We start from the raw sequence: 23,139 nt of genomic DNA on the forward strand, positions 1-23,139 counted from the left end.
AAAGACCTTCCCAAAAAATTGACTGTACTGTTAGATTTATACTGGATGGGAGTATGATATGGCCTTTATTCCTTGAATCCCCATGTGAAAAATAGTTTTTTTATTTACACAAAATTCTGGTTAAAATGAGATTCACACAATTTTTTCACGATTCTGTAGATGTTCCGTAGGTCTACTGTTGGTTAAAATGCTAAATTGTGTAGACTTGGAATAGTGGACTTCCAATATGTCTTGGTTGTTAATTCACAGTAAAGTGAATACATCAGAATACAACTAGTCATAATTCTGTCATAGACAATATTATTAGACCATTATTTCACTGGTAAAATGAGACCTTTGTCATTATTAGATTCCCTCTTGCATTATATTCAACATTATAGAGTAGTTATACTGTCCTCATAAAAAAAATTTATGCACATAAAAACATATCAAATGCTTGTCATGATCATAACTTTAAAATGCGATATGATCATTTAAATGATGTGCGCACTTTCGGTTTCACTTTTAAAGCAGAGTGTGCATTATACAGTATGCAACACCATGTCAAAGGTGTCCATGTTGCTGAGCGGTGTATATATAAAATATACAATATACAATATAAAGACTTGTGACTATGCTTCTCCCAAACTAAACTATAATTGTCTGAATCTTAGAAACGCTGGATTAAGATTGTGTGTGTGTGTGTGTGTGAGTGTGTTTTTTTTTGGGGGGGGGGGGGGGGGTGATCGAGAAAGCCCTAATATATAAAATCAGTGCATGGGTGCACTACACTGGAAATAGTATCAATTTTTCAGTAATATCTGGAATAGATTAAATCACTGAAATGGCCAAATAACCTTTCAAGTGGTATTTCCAACAAATCCTTACACACGCACAATATAAGGCCACATAAAAGACTTTGTGAGCTCTGACACTGATGCAATTGTGGCACCAGTATCACATTAATTTAACTTAAATCTAAAAAAAAAAATTAATAAAATTTTTAAAAAAAGATATTTTGAGGAGAATTTATATGATTGCACTCAATTATTAAGATTTTTGCTGTATATTAGTAATTATAAATGATGTATTCTGCATCATCTTATTCCATCTTCCTTAACCCAGCTCAACTAAAAATAGGCAACAAATTAGGAGTTTAATCAAGCAAATATTTGTTAATGGTTTATTAATACCAATACTTGTGTGTTAAAATAAAGTATGACTATATTAAATAAGAAAAAAATGTTACTTTTGATAAAATACAAATAGTGTTATGATCAACATTTGTCAAAAGCTAAATGCAAGTAGTAGAAGTTCATGCGTTTTTTTTTTTTTGTTTTTTTTTTTGGGGGGGGGTGCAAGCTGATAAATGCTCTGTATGGCTTAGTACTACTGCAGCAGAAATAGCAATGCTTATCAGTTATGCGAATTGGTAGTGGCATCAGTGTGACATTTAATAAAATTAAGTTGCACCAAAAAGAAAAGAAAAAAATGGGACCATTTAGTCACAGTCTGGAGCCCTGACATATACACAAGCTGACAAAGCCTAATAAAAATAGAGTCTGTAATACCACATTTCACTGAGGCCTCTGTTTTGAAAAAGAGGTCAAACAGACAAATAGATTTGCTCAGAATACAACTAAGCAACATAACCCATCTATAATCTGAGCAAAACAATAACAAAACAATATTTTACCTTAGTATTATGTTTAGTAAGGCATATTTTTTTGTCTGGGGTTTCAAAAGCTCATTAGCACACATGCATACAAATTAAAACCTCTAACAATAACACCATCACTAACTCTATAATAAGCTATTAAATGCAGTATTATAAACTGAACGTGTACGGCTAAAAATGACAAAACTGACATTAATTAAATATGATGATTATATTTAGACTTTCAATATTGTAGAAGGGTTCTTGGGTAATACTTTAAATTATACTTACATTATCTTCCAATTATTTTTCAAAGTGGAAATAACAGACAAGTTACAAGATTTGTAAAAAGAATGAATAAACTAAATTAAACAAAACAATACCCAATGTGTCTCTCAAATACATTTACCGCATAATAAACAGTACTACACTCACCGGCCACTTTATTACGTACACCTTACTAGTACGTACTTGGACCCGCTTTTGCCTTTAGATCCACCTTTATGGGATAGATTGAACAAGATACTGGAAATATTTCTCAGATTTTGGTCCATATTGACATGATAACATCACGCAGTAGATGCAGATTTGTCGGCTGCACGACCATGATGCAAAATCTCCCGTTCCCCCACATCCCAAAGGTGCTCTATTGGATTGATTCTGGTGACTGTGGAGGCCATTTGTGTACAGTGAACTCATTGTCATGTTCAAGAAACAAGTCTGAGATGATTTGCGCTTTATGACATGGTGTGTTATGCTGCTGGAAGTAGCCATCAGAAGATGGGTACACTGTGGCCATAAAGGGATAAACATGGCCAGTAACAATATTCAGGAAGGCTGTGGCATTGACATGATGCTCAATTGATACTAATGGGTCCAAAGCGTGCCAAGACAATATCTCCCACACCATTACACCACCAGCAGCAGCCTGAACCGCTGATACAAGGCAGGATGGATCCATGCTTTCATGTTGTTGATGCCAAATTCGGACCCTACCATCCGAATGTCAAAGCAGAAATCGAGACTCAGACCAGGCAACATTTTTCCAATCTTCTATTTTCAAATTTTGGTGAGCCTGTGTTGTAGCCTCAGTCTCCTGTTCTTAGCTGACAGGAGTGGCACCCAGTGTGGTCTTCTGCTGCTGTAGCCCATCTGCCTCATGATTTGATGCGTTACCTCTGGCATCAACAAGGCATTTGCACCCACAGAACTGCCACTTACTTGATATTTTCTGACACTTCTGTTAACCCTAAAGATGGTTGTGCATGAAAATCCCAGTAGATGAGCAGTTTCTGAAATACAGCCCGTCTAGCACCAACAACCATTTCACGTTCAAAGTGACTTAAATCACCTTTCTTTCTCATTCTGATGCTCAGTTTGAACAGCAGCAGATAGTCTTGACCATGTCTACATGCCTAAATGCATTAGTTGCTGCCATGTGATTGGCTAATTAGAAATTTGCATTAACAAGCAGTTAAACAGCTACCTAATAAAATGGCCGGTGAGTGTATATCAACTGAGTATTGCAACAAAGCAGTTCTAGTAAAGTACTATATAATATAAAGGTTTTTCTTTCACTCAAGCGCAGTCCATGTGAATAGATTCATGAGTCCTCTCTAGTGTTCAGAAGAAACCTACAGTACATCATGACAGACAATCAAGATAAATAAAATTTGATCACAGCGTTGCACAAGCCCATACTTCAGCACAAAACATACCTAGCATTGACCTAGAGACAGCATTCTAGCAGGCAGAAAATAAACATAGGCTTGTTTTCAGTTGGTTCTGCTTCAAAAGCAGACAATGTTGTAAAAAAGAGACTTCAAACGGATTCCACAAAACCAAAGTAAATTCTCCCGGGAGTTGCTTTCACTTGAATGGCGACTTGCCTTTAAAGCGACAGCTACTGTGAATGCTGACTGCTTTGTGGTTTGGAGTGGTTTGGCTCTGAAGTGCAGGTGGGGAGGAGGAGAGGTCTGGAATGACACTAGTGGCAAATGTCCTTACAAGAAGGTTGAGTACATCAGGGACTGGCTTTGTAACAAGGACTGTGCTCTGTGCTGATCAAAAGAGAGAAACTTTCCCAAAAAGAATATTCTCAGAGACTTATTCGGGCCAAATAAGAAAAAGAGGCTGAATATTGAATTTATGACATTGCATTTCATTTGAATCTGAAATTTTTTTTTTGAGAAAGTGAATAATACAGACAGAACAATAGAACAAACAATACACCAATTCAACCGGTGACAGACAGATGGAATGAAACCAAATGAATAATAAATTGATGGAACAAGATCCTGATGAACAGAATAAGACAGAGAGAACAGAAGAACGATAGACAGAATTTAAAAAGATGATATATAGATAAATTGAACTAATGATAGACAAAACAAAATAAACAAACAAGAAACAGAGATAGAATAAAAGAACAACCGAATGAGAATGCATAAGCATGAAACAGATAGAACAGCAAACAAAAATGGTGGATTAAACAATAGACAGACAAGAGGCAGAAACAACAGGTGGATAGACAGAATGAGAAACAAAGAACAAGAGAACAAGATAATGAAAGAATAGATAAACAGTAGACAGATGAATAACCAATAGACAGGATGACAGATAGCAAGTTTTCAAAATCGTGATAATGGAACTCGGGTATTAAATAAATTTGGAATAGTAATACTAAACATCAGAAGACTTACCATGGTTTACTGGGAATCTGCTACAGTAATTGATACAACACTACAGACATTATGTAATTATTAATGAATAACAAATGACAGGGTAAAAGACTAAATGAATTAAATAATTGATGAATAAGATGGAATGAATGAATGAATGAATGAACAAAGGCAGAATGAATGAATCAATGAAAATACAAAGGCAGAATGAATCAACGAATAAATGAACGAACAAATGAAAAGGCAGAAAGTATAAATAAAAAAGACAAAGGCAGATATAATGAATGAATGAATGAATGAATGAATGAATGAATGAATGAATGAACAAAGGCAGAATGAATGAATCAATGAAAATACAAAGGCAGAATGAATCAACGAATGAATAAACGAACAAAAAGGCAGAATGAATAAATAAAAAAAGACAAAGGCAGATTGAATGAATGAAGAGACAATATGAATGACAGAATTAATAACAGAGACAGGATTGATGTAAATAAATGAATAAATAAATGACAGAACGAATGAATGACATTTATTCTTTGTCCTTCATTCATTCATTCGAGACAATGAATGAATAAATTACATAATGAATGAATAAATTACATAATGAATTAATGAATTAATGACAAAATGAATAAATCTAATAATTAATTCATGACATTCATTCATTCGTTGTCTGCCATTCATTCATTCATGAAAGGGAGACAATGAATGAATAAATGACAAGGAATAAATTACAGAGACAGAATGAATGACAGAAAATGAATGAATGAATCACAGAGACAGGATGGATTGATGTAAATTAATGAATAAATAAATTACAGAACGAATGAATGACATTTATTCCTTGTCTTTCATTCATTCATAAGAGACAATGAATTACATAATGAATGAATAAATTACATAATGAATGAATGAATTTATTATTCATGACATTTATTCATTCAATTGTTGTCTGCCATTCATTCCTTCATTCATTCATTCATTCATTCATGAAAGAGAGAAAATTAATGAATGAAATGACAGAAGGAATGAATGACTGAATCAATCAAAAAAAGAATGATAATACATGATGAATTGTATATAAAGCATAATCCACACTCATACTCATGAATTTATTTGCACTCTCATGATTTTATTCATGGGATAAATGCTATCAGTCTCTGCACCTGTCAAAAGAGCCCTCCTTTCCAAGACACAAACTCTTCCTTCATCACAAGAAAGGTTTACTTTATTTATATAATTTATTTTCCAGTAAGAAGCAAGTGCTGCACTGTTACAGCTCATTAAAACAGACAAAAAGTTATTGAAGCTTTTAATATTGGAGGAGAAACTGAATACAAGTTGTTTTCAAAGTACCTTTAAACTCCTTTGAAATGTCTCCGATATGAGTTTTCATCAGACCTGTGCTAGCCTCAGTTATTTTATCTTAGCATTTCATCTGCTATTCTTCCAGTTCAATTATAAATGTCTCAGTAATTATACATGTCTGCCTTTTTACAAATCCTTTCTGGGATGACTGCCTTGTGTCACCGACTCTGTCCCAGTCATTCCCCTCTCTGGCCAGCAGAGGTCATCATCACCGGACTTCTAGACATTACGTCATCCACTTAAACTGATAAGCGCACACACACACACACACACACACACCTGTTCCTCATCCCGCTAACGACCCACACTCACCTATAGAAGCCACACACTCACTCCAGTTCAGTGCGAAGTCTTGTTTTGCCCCGGCTAACACTACTGAGCGTTTCATGATCCTCGCCTGCTTTCCCGTTGACAACTTCAGACTGTATCTCAACTCTGTCTTGCCTGCCGCCTGCCCTGAACTCTAGCCTGCATCCCGACTTTGATCCTCGCCGCCTGCCTTTGACCCATGCCTAAATACTCACCTTGTGTTTGCCAGCCGCCAGCCCTTCGATTAACTACAACTGTGTTTTATGTGAGTGAGTTCGCACACGCTTAACATCTGTGTGCTGTTGTTATTAAACCATTTAATAAATATACTGCAAATGGATTCCTTTGTGTCAGACCCTCCGTTACACCTTGATTCCCTTTTTCCAATCACCAATATCTTGTTTTTTGTAAAGAAAAAAATCTAAATTGGCCTATATGTTCTCCTACTACCCTATAATAGTTGCATGCAGTTAAAACATATGTAAACACTAGAGGCAGACAACAGAAAGTGAAAACCAGACAGAAAAAAACAAATAGAGACAGAAAATAAACCTTCTGAAATTCTTAGAATTAAACTCAGACTCAGCTTCCTTCTTTAAATATTGCCCTAAAACAAAAACTGCTGAATTGTGAAGCTTTAAACCAAGGAAATAGGAGTTGAGAAAACCATAGCTATATTATTTCATCCAAGCTTCCATTGTGTTGCTTAATTATGCAGTGAATAACTGTTCTGCTAATTACAGTTTTATTGCTGCATTATTTGCACTGCAATTGTTGTTGTTCTTGTGGTTGTTGTTCTACTGAGGGCATTTATGTTCTGCATCTAAGAAATGTTTCTATTTGTTCAAAACTTGTTTAAAGAGCAATTTTAGGACAAAGCAGGAGCATTTGTAGTAGACAAAAGTATATCTCGGGCTGTATTGATGATTTGGTTTGAACTTTGGTTTGTGTTATGTTCATGTTTGTCACCAAAAAAGTAAAAAAAAAAATAAAAAAAAACGTGATCATAAAAATACAGAATCCTGAAGTATTTTTCCTGATACTTTTTCTCATCACAGTTGCAATGTTTGATGTCTGTATTGAACTGTAAAGGCCAATGTTTTCTTTGAAGCATTTTTTCGCAGGAATATCTTGCACTTTTTTTCAGAACAAATGTGTACCATGGCTCAATATTCTAAAACACTGAACATGATCTAAAGTTTTTTATGACAATGTCAGGGTGCAAATCATATGCAATAAAAACCATCACTGATTAAATGATTACATTTTTCTCAGAATTAAACAGAAGAGGTCTTGAGTAAAATATTAATTGGCATGATTGAAACAGAAGATTTGCTACCTTATCTCTAGGTGAAATTGCACAGTGTTTCTTTTAAATCCAAAATATCTGCATTTGACATGAAAGCCATGGACACATTATGGCTATTCAAGAGTTCACACTTAAATAATGCTTGACGATGTTAGCAGGTTTGACATGCGGTCTCGGGAGAGAACCCTGAGGGCAGAGATAAAGGAGCCCAAGGCTCCTGCCTGGTCAATGAGCATTAAGAGGGAAATGGGAACAGGTAGCTCTTGGTAGCTACCCGATTCATTTGGCCTATACCTTGATTAATAAGATAGCTCTAAAAACGTTAAAACCCAAAAAATTAAGGTAACTCAAACTTTTGAGAAAACTTTTGAGAAAAACAATTTGCGTTCAAAAACGAATACTAAAGAGTCTTCTGAAATGAATTGAAGATAGGGAAAAGGTTTAGCTGGATATTTAATGTTAAATACAGTAAAGTCAATCACATCACGTGCAGTCAATCATATCACATGCTCCTCTCAAAATTACATTGTGAAACTTCACTTATGAGCATTGCCATTACCTTCAAAAAATATGTTTCTATATGCTTTTAGATCAGAACAATATATTGTTTTATCATCTACATCCCAATTTACACATCCATATAGTCACATTGCAGAATAGAAAATGTTGAGTCAGAATTATTTGTCAGCACAATTCAGGACTCATGTAGAGTGATTGCAAAGTTTAACTATAAAAGATTTGGTGGTGTGTTTTAAAAGTTTGTAAATGTGAAAGCTTTTCAAGTGAGTTTAAAGCATTAGGGCAGCAGAAAAAATGACCTTTGTAGCTTTGCCAAGATTTAGTTTCTACGCATGAATACTACAGCTGAGAGAGCCATAATATTTTACTCTATTTTTCTATGCTTCATTTATTTTTATTTTTTTTATTGTGAACACACCATCTTGAATTTTGCAATATTGTGCAGGCCTACTCACTTTCAATCTTGATGGCTTTAAGAGTGTTTTCTACAAATGAGCTGATTTCAGTAGAATGCAAGCGTCTGTGAACATTTCTATTTTTTAGCATGATTGCACAGTTGCATTTTTGAAAATCTTTACAAAAATAATAGCCAAAATGTCTTCTAGAGCAGGTCTGGAACTTGATTAGTCTGCAGCTCAACTCCATCTTTAAATGTTCATTTCAATTGAGAGCAAGGACTTTCTTACTGGGTCTCAGTGATGATATACCCTATAATTTTCAGAACAGAAACCATCTACATATTTTGGTTTACTTTGCTTGGAAATGTATTCTTGTAAAGTGGATTAACGAACAAAATGAGAGAATGAGAATTTCTGAAAATGTTTTTTTTACTAAAAATGTTCAATAAAAATATATTTGAAAAAAATATATTAAAATACCTGCCTTTCATCAACGTCATTTTTCCCAATGATTTCATCTAATTAATAATCATAAGCTCAATGCCAAGTTTCCATCCTCTATTAACCATACATCCCTGCTGTAATCCTGAACATTTTGGCTGATGTACATTATGAAAATGTTTAGATCTTAGAGAAATAAGATGAAAGGAAAACACATCAGACAAGAAGATCTTTGACAGCAAGACTGTGCGGTGCTTTGCCGTCCAACCTCCTAGACTGACTTTTAATTAGTCGGGCCATTACAGGCACACAGAGCCAACACATAGCTTCCTTCATCAAACACAAACCGATCAAAGCCTACGATATAGAAGAGGGAAGAGGTTATTCATTACCTTGATTAGTCAATATAACAAATCAGAACACTGCCCTCTGATTTATATGCATGAGATAATGAGAGAAGGAGGAAAAAAAATGTAAATTTCATAGTAGTAATATGAAGCTACGGATAAGAGGATGTAAAAAGCGGGTTTATTTTGTTTAAATACATTTTCTTTGTCATTTTCTCGACATTAATATATACTTGAGCTATTGCAGTTGAAAACCAAAAAGAGCCATATTATTAGATTAGGTGCAATTAAATATATTTGTTAAAATGGGATAGACGGCTACATTCCTGTCATGACAAATATGGATAAGGATTTAAGACGTGAATTTAAAAGGAACAAACATCTGCACTCTGGCTTTTGAGAGGACAGCTGTACTCAACTCATTTGTACTCACAACTCGTGCTCTTTAAAAGGCGACCTATTATGCCCCCATTTACAAAAAATTGCTCCCTAGAGTGTGTATGTGAAGTTTTAGTTCAAAATACCCCATATATAAATGTTTTAAAACTCTTTGAAACTGCACCTTTTAGGCTTTGATCTTAATGGTGGTACTTTGGTGACTGCTGCTTTAAATACAAATGAGATTGTGCTCCCAACTCTTTTCGAAAGAGAGAGCAGAGTTACAACTGCCCATGTGTCAGCATAGTGGCAGTTTTAAAAACAAGACTAAGCCTCATTCACACTACAAGTGATTTACAGTTGCAAAGCGACCATTTATTTCATTAAGAGCAAACAACTTCCAGCGACCTCCATCTATGCAAGCGACAGCGACAATTGGCAACCAGGTAGGCATGTCCAGTGACACGACAAAGTTAAAATTCTTCAACTTTATGCAAATGAAGAGTGACTTTGAGAGACAGTCAATGGGAGCTATATACTGGTAAGCTATGAAGGCTGTTATCCATGGTTATCCACATGGTTAATTAGCTATAGATCACAAATGGCAGCGTTAGGAAGTTAATGAAAATTTATATTATTTATTACATTTCCCATTAACTGTATTTTATTAATGTCTACCCCCACTCCAACCCTAAACCCAACAGTCACATTAATTTAAAAACAGATCTGGGGTCTTTTCTATTAGTACAGCTGATTAACCATGTGGATGGATGGATGGATGATAACAGCCTTCTGAGCCTACCAGTAGGTGCAGAAGGCCCCTACTGGCCCATATCTATCAGCTGATAACCCCTGATAACGCTCATTAGTGAGATAACATTTAAAGCAGGTAACTTCAAACGCAGAGAGCAACTGACCACAGCAACGGGGCGAAGAAGGGTTCCAGGAAGCAGGTAAGGTACCAACAGAAGCCAAAAAAACAAGATAAACAAGTAAATAACAGAGCGAGAATGTGGTAAAATCTGAAAACGTAGTAAAAAAAAAAAACAGGCGAGGGCTTTCCTTTTCTGGATTGCTTTTTTAAAACTGTCATTAGCGTTTAGGGAATTCATTGGGTGGATCAATCTGTGTGTTTGAAAACACTATTGGTATTTGATTTCAGTCGATTGGTCAATCAGTCGATTGTGGCCTCCGATGGATATACGCAAGAACAGCAGACGAGAGGGAAATTGGAGATCTCAAAACGCATACACAGCGGCCTCTTGTGGATTCACAAAATCAAAAATACTGCGATTAAAAAAATAAAAAAAACACAGCTCCAGGGACGCATTTGGCTCTTTCCAGAAATGTATATAGGGGTATGTTTTTTAGAATGTGCCTGGAAGTGTTTCTTCAGACTGTTTTGATGAAGTGTGATAATAATATTAACAGACTTGTCACACAACTGTGTTTAACCCCCTTGTAAAAGTGATTTTTGCGTAATAGGTGCCCTTTAAAATGTTATTTTGTGAAAGCAAAGCACACTAAGAAGAACACTAAAACAAATTAAGTAAAATCAAATAATCTACAGGTCTAAAATAATTACTTTAGGTGGCTCATGAAAACCACTATGTAAATTACAGGAAGAACGGTTCTTATTACTATAACTATATTATAAAAAAGCATTCAGAAAAGCAGCAGCAAGGACAAATACGGTTACGGTTTGAATATCTGCCTTTCAGCTTTTTGTGTTATCTCTCGATTCCATGGCAACAACTGGAATAAATCAGAAGAGATGAGCGAGGGCATTGAAGGTACAAAAACAAAAAGGCGTTTTAACAATCTCAGGTTTTTAAAAACAAAAAGGACACTACAGAGGAGAAGACACTGACTGCGAGAGATAAACAACCGATAATCATAACAAATATGGGGGAAATGAAAACAGACATTGGAAAGTGACGTTTTTCATTACCCACTCAGTGGGAAGATGCCACTGCAGAAAACTGAAGTAAACGAATGATTCAGCCCCCTGAGATGGCCTGCCAAAAACAGGGAGCTGGCAGGAGGAGATACAGCCAAAGTATTCAACTGTACGCTCATTTCCCATTCGCGAACGACAGTGATGTAGTGCCCTTGTGAAGACGCATATAGAATAAGATTCTTGCTAATTGCCCAGAGTGCAAATGAAGATCTGTGACAAAATGTACAAAATCTCATACAAGTTTGTGTTTTGCTCACTGTATGTTGTTTTCATCTCCATGCACATCCGCTGAGATAATTTACTGCTCTTTTCTGCCAGGCACAGAAAGATAAATGGATTTTGATCCCATACAAGCAGAAAACGAAAGTAGAAGAAGAAGAAGAAGAAAAAGAAAAATACCTGGAGCATCGCACCGCTTATTATTCCTCGACTCTGAGCCAAAGTATGACTGCCAGATTAAAAACTTCTACAGTTAATTTCAAACATACAAATAGCCTATGCTAGAATTGGGTAATTAAAAATTTAATTTATTAATTATCTCTGCAGGTCTGCCAGAATGGAGCGGCAGGCTTATTATGAAGTAATTGCTTGCAGTTTAAGGTCTATTTCACAGCTGAGCAGCCTGCTAAAGCCCACAAATGCAGCATCTCAAACTTTTCTCTGTTTATTGGGAAACTGCATATTGGGAAGGATTAGCTAGAGGTCAGCAGTGCTCCTCATTATGGCAGACCAGACTGCCTGAGATGGATGATTAAAACACACACGCACACAAAACAGCTGACAAAACATTGAAAACGAGCAATTATGCTTCGAGTTAACACAGTTGTGCAGTCGGATGTTTCATTTCTGTCAGGAAGTAAGTATTTGATGATGATGATTTGGACCTATAGTGGATATCATTATCATGGTGCTGTCCCCTCTTCCTGACAGGTTTATTCTAGTTGCGTAGGTTGTTTAAAAGGCATATGATATCTCAGAAAGTGAGAGTGAGGTTATCTGTGCTGCAATTTATATGATTGTAACACTGCAGCACATCATTAACACATTCATTAGTTAATCATTAATATCCTAACAAAACAGTTTGAAAATTGACTAAATTATATATTAATTGCAAGAAGCAATTAGCAGGATGTACTAAAAACCACAAGGTTTGTGAGAAGTAATATTTTTAAAAGGTTTTATGTAAATGTCATATACTTAAAAAAAAAAAAAAAAAGAATAATATTAATAACAGCAGAACTTATGGGTCCTTGAGGGAAACTGGTTCCTCATGAAGAGGACATCTCCAGCACAAATCTGATGGTCTGACGTCTTGAATATTGCAAATTTAACATCTAGTTGCCTGGCAACCATACATCCCATCCCACCCAAAATTACATAAAACGCCATTAGATGTAGACACTTCATGGATCCACAGTTTGGTGAGTTTCCAGCATGAAAATAAAAAGTTTTAGCTGTTCAAAAGGAAAAAAGTAATACATGAAATTGCTAGAGAAATAAGTGGAATCCAGCAGGCATCAGAGACCAGTATATGGTCCCTTAAAAAATCCCTCCTTCATAATTGAATCAAGCAAACTTTACAACAGATGAAGTTCAAGGAGTTCATGAAGCTGAAGCCAGTTTGTTGTCCACTGATACTTAACAGCACAACAAATGATTTCAAATGTTGAAAACTTACAAAAAGCAAAAGGCCAACGTATAGAACTGAAAAGTCTCTGTTTAAAGCATTTTTAAGACTGGATGAAGTTAGATCTGCAGACAATGTTTTTATCAATCATCCACAGCAGGAAAAATAATAATAAATAAAATAATCGCTGATACATATTTAGATTATATGCATGTTAATAATAACCAATGTGACTGGGGGGCAAGGTAGCTCAGTGGTAAGCATTGTCACTTCACAGCAGGAAGGTCACTTGTTTGAGTCCCGGCTGGGCCATGTGGCAGTTTTGTGTGGAGTTTGCATGTTCTCCTGGTGCTCCGGTTTCCCCCACAGTTCAAAAACATATGAGGTTTAGGTGAACTGAATAAGCTAAAATTGCCCATAGTGTGGCAGCACGGTGGCGCAGGGGCGCAGTAGCACAATCACCTCACAGTAAGAAGGTCACTGGTTCGAGCCTTAGCTGGGTCAGTTGGCATTTCTGTGTGGAGTATGCATGTTCTCTCCGTGTTCATGTGGGTTTCTTCCGGGTGCTCCAATTTCCCCACAGTCGACAGACATGCACTATGATAGGGTATGCTAAATTGTTCGTAGTGAATGTGTGTGAATGAAAGGGAGAGCATGGTGTTTTCTAGTGATGGGTTGCAGCTGAAAGAGCATCCTCGGTGTAAAACATATGCTGGATAAGTTCCGTTGTGGCGACCTGATGACCCCTGACTAAGATGAAAAGTAAATGAATGAATGAATGAATGAATGAATGAATGAATGAATGAATGAATGAATGAATGAATGTCCGTAGTGTACAAGTGTGTATGTGTATTTCCCAATAATATGTTGGGACTGGAAGGGCATCCACCATGTAAAACATGCTGGAATAGTTGGGGGGTTCATTCGGCTGTGGCGATCTCTGAAATACAGACTAAGCCAAAGGAAAATAAATGAATGACCAATGTGCAATTGGCATTTATTTATTTATTTATAAATATGTTCTATATGTAATGTTAGAAAAAGTGCTAAACTAAATTATTTTAAATAAGATTTGACAAATTTCTAACTTCAGTAATATCTGTCAAAAAATTGTTTTTAAAAAACATCAAAAAGCACATAAAACTTAATTTAAAAAAAAAAGTTATGAGTGTTGTGTAAATTATATTTTACTCTTAATTTGCTACAAAAAAAAAAATTACAATTTAATTTACTGCTACACAAACTTCAACACACCTAATAGAAATGGGAGAGTAATGGTGCGTCCCAAATCACATATTTATGCACTATTTTACGCAATTTTGTAGTATGAATAGTGTAAACAGTGCATTCACACTTAAAACTTTAAAAATAATAAGTGCACTTTAAATACCTGGATGATGCACTAACTCAATCAGTAAAATAAATTGTTGAATGTTGGACACTTCACTCTCTCAATGGCAAATGCTTTACTCACTAAACAAAAGGGGCGGAGCTTTCAGGCACTGATGTTGAATTACTTCATTCATTTTGGATTGTGAAAGCAAAATTCTTCAAGTGTTTATACCGCTTGTCGATGGTGAATGAGGATGCACTCATGGCAGGTATTATTTGGTGCTTTAGTCATTTATTTTACTAATTAGGCAACCAACAAACGTCATCAGGGAAACGGTTTGAATTTCTGTTAGGAAAAAACCTTTAGTGTTCCATTTGGTATGACACTCCATACATATACTGTGCTGTTGAGTGTGTAAGTGCATAAGTACACAGTACACAAGTGTATAGTGTACAGTCTGCCACTGGGGACGCAGCATAATTCACCTTACTACAGGACAGTCCATGTTTTCAGTACGATTCAATGCTGGCGAGCTCTGTGACAAGTCCAGATGTCAAGTCCCTTGTGAATGCTTTACATTATGCCAGCAGACAGTCTTCAGAATCCATCCCACTGATGTTACACTAGACTGTCTACATCACAATGACACACCAGATGGAAGAGAAAGCCCTGTTTGGTTGAGAGCCAACAATGCTCACCTCCCACACTGGGTGAATAGGGTGCTTGACTTCAGAATAACACTGGCATAAGAGGAGAGCAAAGCGCCAACCATCCAAATGCATGCGAGCCCACAAAAAGAGATGAATGCCCCTGTTTCTAACAACAGTTATTGCTTGTTCACTAAGCATGTGGGCTGTGAACATAATGCTTTAAAAATCACAATGTTAGGGTGACACAAACACATGCTGGCAGTTACGCAGTGCAATTTAGATACAAAAAGCATGCGTTTTTGTGATGCAAAAATGAAAATGTGGAAAAAGTAAATTGTTCTATACCAGGGGTGTTAAACTCCTAGAGGGCTGCAGCTCTGCACAGTTTATTTCCAACCCTGCTTCAACACACTTTTCCTGCAGGTTTCAAACAAGCCTAAAGGACTCAATTAGTTTGACCAGATTTGTTTAATTAGGGTCAAAGCTAAACTCTGGATTTTTCTCAATTCAAAGATTGAAGAGAATGGACGTGCGTTCTCACGGAGATCAGTCTAGCCAGGTTACCTCGGAAGAATGAACTCAGGAGGCCGCAAGAACAGAGAACGCATTCTGTGAGAAATGAGATGCTACGTTCTTCTTTTTTTTAGTTTTAACTAAAATTTATTTCAAGAGTTCACACTTGGCTGATAATTGATTACGAAGCTTGTTTGGTATGCTGTTCAGGGAGAGAGCCCTGAGCTTATAAGATCCTTAACCCTGGGGCTCCCTCTTGTTTGCAAGGCGAGAGGGGAGTTTGAGCACAGGTAGACATCGAGAACTCCCCTGCTGTAGTAGCTAATCAACAGATAGTGATTGCTCTTAAATGATGTCTATGGTGCTGATTTGGATTACTCAATTAACTTAAGTTGCATGTTGGGAGGAAACTGAGGAATGCAAGGGAAACCCATGTAAGCACTCGGTGAACATATAAACTTCCCACAAAAAGCGTTGACTGGCTTGGTAAGGACCAGAACCAGCGACGTACTTGTTGTGAGGCAATGCCACCCAGCTAGGAAAGGATGAGAAGTACGGGTGAAAGAGGGGATTCTTCAAAACGAAGATGGCTGTTATATGGAACTTATTTACAATGGCTTAGGAATCGTCTGATTGGTGAATCATAAATTGGAATTTTCAATATTTATAAAATGCACATAAACCTCACAAATATACTTTTCACAATATAAATTCCTTGCATAATCCAGAGGGACTACAGATGTAAATTAGCGTCATAGCTTCCTCTGGCCCAACATGTCATGTTGTACATTGTCCCTGTATAAATAAATAAAATAAAAAATAAAACAGATTTTAATTTGAATTTCAGCAAATCAACACCCTTAATGTGTTTGTCTTTATAAAGATTTTTTACGTTAAGGTTTACTTTCACCATTTCATTTAGTGAAACTCCTTAATAATAAATCTATATTAAATGCTGTGCTTCCCACCTTCAGGCAGGAATTTATCAAAGCCGCCATTTTAGTACGCCTTTGACATGAATGTGGAAACAGTGGAGGACTGGCCATCCAGAGAAATAGATATATACATAAGTAAATATTTTTTTTAAAGAGGTCGTTTTATCTTACTATGTATTATCATCAATACTAGTCTAGCACAAACGTTCGTAACATACAAAAATGTAAAAAACGAAATCTTACCTATGAAATGTTCTGCCTTTGTGCTTAGCCACAGCCATGTCACCCTGCAGCCCAAGACCGGTTACTCACTGAAGCTAAGCAGGGCTGAGCCTGGTCAGTACCTGGATGGGAGACCACTAACGAACACTAGGTTGCTGTTGGAAGTGGTGTTAGTGAGGCCAGCAGGAGGCGCTCAACCTGTGGTCTGTGTGAGTCCTAATGCCCCAGTAAAAGTGAAGGGGACACTACACTGTCAGTGGGCACCGTCTTTCGGATGAGACGTTAAACCGAGGTCCTGACTTTCTGTGGTCATTAAAAATCCCATGGCACTTCTCGTGAAAGAGCAGGGGTGTAACCCCGGTGTCCTGGCCAAAGTCCCTCTATCGGCCCTTACGATCATGGCCTCCCAATCATACCCTTCCACCGAATTGGCTCTCTGAGCGCACTGGTGCCGTTGTCCTGTGGCTGCCGTCGCATCATCCAAGTGGATGCTGCACACTGGTGGTGGTGTGGAGAGACCCCACTCATGATTGTAAAGCGCTTTGGGTGTATGGCCATACACAATAAATGCGCTATATAAATACACATTACATTAGTTTTCTTTGCATGTTATTACACCCGTAAACAGCACAAAAGTCTAGCATCATTATATTGGCTTTAGTCTTAACTAGTGTAGTCGAATGAGATTTGTCCTGAGAGCACTGTACAAATATGGTGGCACTATTGACGCATGTGATATCTAGTGTATATATTTATGCCCACCTCTAATATTTAGCCTTAATGACTTTTGGAACTTCGAGCAAGTTTTGCGCTCAAGTCTGCATTGATGCATCCTTGATATTAAGAACACATCAGGGAACTTTCGTACATCCCCCATTCTTGCATTCTTGAGTATTGAAACTGAACTTTGGTTGTTCATGAGGTTACATGAGAACACAAGTACTCAAGATTGCTGAAAAATGCTTATTGAAAAACAGCCAATGTAGAGCTTTTGACACCAAGACTGTTGTGAAAACACAAAGCCGTGGTCACACTGCGTGTTCTGCCACATAGACTTCCATTCATACGCAAGCAAATGTGACAGACCGGAAATGCAAGCTCGTGCGACAACTTTCACAGTTCACTGCATTGCAAAGGTCAAGCTTGGTGAACTCTGACCTGTGAAATCGCATGACGTAACTGCGTCAAAGATCAAAACATGACCTCAGTGTACAGAAATTTCAAATATGGACCAATCGCTTGCATTTGTTTATGTCTAATCATTGTATAATCCTGCCCCTTTTTGCAGCGCTGTACAATAGAATTTCACATGCTCAGTCTAGCGTGACCGCAGCATAAGACCTTGGAAGAGACAACAACAGATTTGTTGTCCATAATGTTAAGTTTAATCAATTATTAGCTGTAGTTCATATAAAATAAATGTTCATAAAGTATAGACCACTTTAAAAAAAATGGATGATTGCAGGGAAAACATAAAATGTTGCTAAATTAACTGTAAAATGTTAACATTGTGCTTACCTACTTGCGACTTTTCCACTATGCTGTTATTCACATTTCTACCTGCATCCCCAATGCTACTGTAAACATTACTGTGTAAACATTGTATGTTGAAACATCTTGAAATGAATGATGGATCATAATATAAAAGACTTTTCATTTCATCCATATAATACATTTCATCACATTGCACAGCCATTTTTGAAAGCACTACTACTATTGACTTGCATTTCATGAATCATTAAAATTCATAGTTTCAGATTAAACATTTTTTGTGATATACTAAAGGTGGTGGGGGGTGGGGGTGGGGGGGGCCTACATCAAAAACATCATCCTTCATGACCTGAGGGTGAGTAAATTAACAGCAAATTTGCATCAAAATTTGTTGGAAATTATTTATCTAAGCATTTTATTCATTCATATGCTCTTATAATCTTTAATTAAAATATTGGTTCAACCTGTTTAACCAGTTTCAACCTGTCACTCACATAAGATCATAGCAATAATAAATGACAATGCTCTAAATATTTTCTTGATAGACACGAACAAGCCTGCCTAATTTTTGCCTCAAGGAGAGCTATAAATCTGAGCTATAAGCAATTCAGTCTCCAGGTAACTGATGCAACCTTGTTGCCAGATACACAGACGGAATAAAAAATTACTTGTTTTAATGAAAAGCTAATTCTCATTTTGGTGCAAGCAAAGTTGGACTCTTTGAAACACAATATAAAAAAAACTAAAGGATGATTCAAAAACTTCCCCAAGTATTTTACATAAAATCAGTCTACAAGCTTTCACAGACAGTGTAGGTCATGGCTTTTAAACTCGACTCCTGGATGGCTGCAGCCCTGCAAAGTTTTGCACCAACTACTATGAACTATTAAGCAGGTGTGAGATGGAGCTGGTTGGAGCTAAACTATTTAGAGCTGTGGCCCTTCAGGAATTGATTTTGAGACCATTGGTGTAGATAATAAAAATCATGGAAGGTCTCCACTTTTAAATTTTCTTACAACCAGTTCATATTTCAGCAATGAGGAGCAATAACACCTAACATTTTTAACAAAACAGTCCCTTTAGGTAAAATTCAAAATTTGTAACAACAGCACAAGCAACACAAACATATTATTGTAATCATTTCAGTGCAGAAGAGCAGCAATTTCCATACTAACCGGTACTTAAGCATCAAAATAGATCAATACAGGGCAGATAGTAAATATTCAATTGCACGGCGGCCTATAAGATTCCAGATAACTTACCTTTGATGAATTTAATGGTTGAAATGCCTTCAAAAGCTGCACCAAACAAGCCAAGCTCTGGCATATGACATCCTCTCCTGATTAAATACAATTTTTTTTTTTATTATACGTTAATCTTAAAAATAGGATTTATACAGCTACACACCATGTACACATCTTACTTCAATTTATAGCCAGTGTTTCTCAATCATGTTCCTGGAGAACCACCAACACTGCATGTTTTGTACAGTATGTCTCCTTTGTTTGTCAAACTGATTTCAGGTCTTTCAGTCTCTGCTAATTAGCTGATGATCTGAATCAGGTGTGTTTGGTCAAAGAGACATGAGGTGATTCCCAAATCACATACTTTTGCACTATTCTTCCTGCATTTTCTAGTATAAATAATGTAAGTAATGCATTCACACTGAAATTGTTTTTTATTTTTAAAAAAATAATAAGTGGCCTTTAAATACCCGGATGACGCATTTATTCAGCCGGTAAAAATAAATTATGTTGAACACTTCACACATTCAATGGCGGCAGATTTGCTCTGAGGTTGGATTACTTTATTTATTTTGTAAATGTTAGTGTTCCATTTGGGATAATGCTAAATTCAGATACTATGCTGTTGAGTGTGTAAATGCTTAAGTACATAGTGTATAATGTGCCATTTGAGACGCAATAATGGAAAATGTGCAGATCTGGTGGTTCCCTCCAGGAATGTGGTTGAGAAACATTTTATTAAACATTAGTGGATAAATTAAAATATTAATATTATATTAAGTATTGCAGTTGCAGTTGATTGTTTTATTGAAAATTAATCTCAAGAGTCCCAGGAGAAAGGCCTGAGCTCATATACGATCTGAGGGAAGTTTGAGCTCAGGTAGGTCTCGAGAACTCCCCTGCTTATTTATGGCTAATGAAAAATTTAAAATTGATATATACTGCTGATTAAGAGATCATCTATGGTGCCAATTTGGTTTGGTGAATTTACCTATGTCACATGTTTTTGGAAGCCTGAGAATCCAGGGCAACCCACGCGAGCAGGGGGAGAACATGTAAACTCCACACAGAAATGTGAACTGGCCTGTTAGAGACTTGAACCAATGACATTCTTGCTGTATGGCAACAGTGCTAATCACTGTACTTCCATGCCGCCCTAACAAAGAAAAGGGAGGAGGAGGAGTAGGGGTGGAAGGGAGGATTCTTCAGGACGAAGGTAACTGAGATAAGAAACTCTGGTTATTTATTGTGAGTTAAGGCTGATTTATACTTCTGCTTCATGCGCATGTGTATGCGTATGCTGCAGCACAGCTTTAGGAATCATCCATTGGTGAATCATTCGTTAGCTAATGCACGACCAGCCATGGTCAATCATAAGCATGTGATACTCTCAAAATTAAGTTCATTATTAAACTTCACTTAAGTTTACCAGACTAATTTCAAGGGAAGCACATAATATGATTGATCACAGCTAGTCTCTCATTCATAATCAGCAATAATCCAATCAGATTGATCCAAGCCTACAATAAATAGAATGATTTTAGTTTACTGCCTTATCTTCGCTTTGGAAGAATCCATCTTCCACCCCATCTCCTCTTTTTTTTCCTTTTACAAGTCTCGAGACCTACCTGACTCTAACCAGGGGAGCCCTGGGCTCAATTATCTCCAAGCTTGGGGTTCTCTCCTGGGACAGCATGCCATACCTGTGTCAAGCAATATCTAAGTGTGAACTCTTGAAATCAGCTATTTGTCATTGAACTGGAACTAGTTTGATTGTTTTTGATGATGTTTAATGTTAGTTAACTTTAAATTGTATTAATATGTATGTTAATATGTTCATGTTATTTTATTATTCTTTTTTTATGACGTAACTTTATTACAAAGTTGTTTTAAAATTAAAGCAACTTCAAAGTAGCTTCCCCAATAAAAGGAATAATTGATTCTGAACCACTGCATTTTTTGATAATTAATTCTAAGCTCAAGTGTACAGCAGCCCTTCAACTGTGCATTCACTTTAAGCCATTCTATGGTCTGTCATTAGATATTAAATCCATTCATCCAACCATTTTCCAAACCATTTGTCCAATACGGTCACAGTGTGCAGGGACCTATTCCATCACCTATTATTCTTTACTCAAAACAGACAAAGAAGTCCTCAGATGAAAACAACACATATAGATATCAAAAAGGATTTGTTAGATTTGTGCAAATTGTATCTCTGGACGATTCTCTCCAGGAGCTCACAGATTATGTGCTCAAACAGAATGTGTAAAACATGCAATCATATTTTTGTTGTGCCTTACAGGACGTCCAGCATCAGGTGTAGCATAAACCCCCGGGAAATGAGACTATAGCGAACGGCTATCTCAATTTCATCTTGAATTGAATGACAGAGCCGGTTTGGATGACGATATTGGCTGAGGATCCGTCTGATGCATCTAGTAATCCTGCCACCTACAGAGATTTAACCACAACCAACACGCTTTCCATTAGCCAGCCCACAGGAGATAAAGAGGGAGAGATGGAAGGGGGGCATTGTGAAGGACAGATTCAGGTGTGACTGACAAGCAGACAAGGAGATGATAAGGTGGCTGATGGAGTGACAAGATGGAAATATTACGATTTATACATGCATTCACAACACACATGGCTCTTTCTAGAAGTTACAGAATTACAACAATAACAATGATGGATTCACTGAGTGCCTTTTAACAGTTGCAAATGAATCTCTGAATATATGGGACATTGTTTTAATATTTACGCTATAAAAATAATTCACTCAAAACATTCTCCCATCATTTCCTTAATCTAATCAGACCCCCTAGTTTTTCAGGATTTTTTTGTGATTTTTTTTTAATTTTTAATAAAATGACAGATTATGTGGCAGTAATTCTCAAACATTTGCAGACAATTTTGCGATTAAAAATATATATACCAATGTAAAAAATTATATGTATTTACCATATTAGGTAGCCTACTATGTTGGGTGTGCAATCTGAAACAATGACAATGACACAAATCATAAAAATAAAGCCTCTTTTTATTTTGGTCTCTTGTCAACACAAGATTTGATACGGTAGGGATAAAGCCAAAGGATGGTTGTATAACTCTTATTTTTATCCACTATCTTACTTTTTCTCAGATTTCACTCCTCGGCAGGGAGTGAAATCTAAGAACTCGTCAATGGTAGGAAAGCGTTTTCTCTTGTTAACTGCAGGGAAAAAGTCAAACGAAAATAATTTATCGATTTGACGCAGATCATAATAGCAGCCATACATGTAAAGTACAAATAATGTCCTTCAATTAAGTCACGTCCAGCGACCGTCATCCTTGAACCTGTCTCATCTCCACCTGTCTTGCTCCAACTTTCTTTTACAGTCTGAAGCGCACCAAATGCACAAAAACGCCCAATTCGTGCCACAAGATGTCTACATCTCATCTTTGCATTGACTTCACATGTAAATCACTCGCGCTTCATCTGTGTCTGCTTAACACAATTTTTTTATGCGATTATATAGAGTTTATTTAATAATTTTGCAGGATCGCAAAAATTTATGACTTTTTTTTTAATTTGCGTTGGATTCAGCAATCGCAGAATCGCAAAAAACTAGGGAGTCTGTATAATGCTGTCCGAAATGTACAGATGAGATCAAAATGATTGGCCTTTTTGTGAAATTTGTGAGCTGATTAACAGAGAGAAGCATTTTCAACATGAAAGTTCTAACAACCAATTTCTTTAGTGAAATGTAAAGTCATATGTAGGTAATGTTGGCCT

General features: G+C 36.6%; 1 long non-coding RNA gene across 1 annotated transcript in view; it reads right to left on the minus strand.

Annotated features, from left to right (window-relative positions):
- The window catches only part of LOC141379829 (uncharacterized), a 224,208-nt gene that overhangs the window by 179,776 nt on the left and 21,293 nt on the right, over window positions 1-23,139 (minus strand). Inside the window, exon 3 of the long non-coding RNA XR_012396675.1 lies at window positions 19,383-19,459. This is a non-coding gene — a long non-coding RNA (uncharacterized lncRNA). The remainder of the gene's footprint in view (window positions 1-19,382; window positions 19,460-23,139) is intronic.

This window comes from Danio rerio, chromosome 21 (assembly GCF_049306965.1).
Source record: "Danio rerio strain Tuebingen ecotype United States chromosome 21, GRCz12tu, whole genome shotgun sequence".
Classification (NCBI taxonomy): domain Eukaryota; kingdom Metazoa; phylum Chordata; class Actinopteri; order Cypriniformes; family Danionidae; genus Danio; species Danio rerio.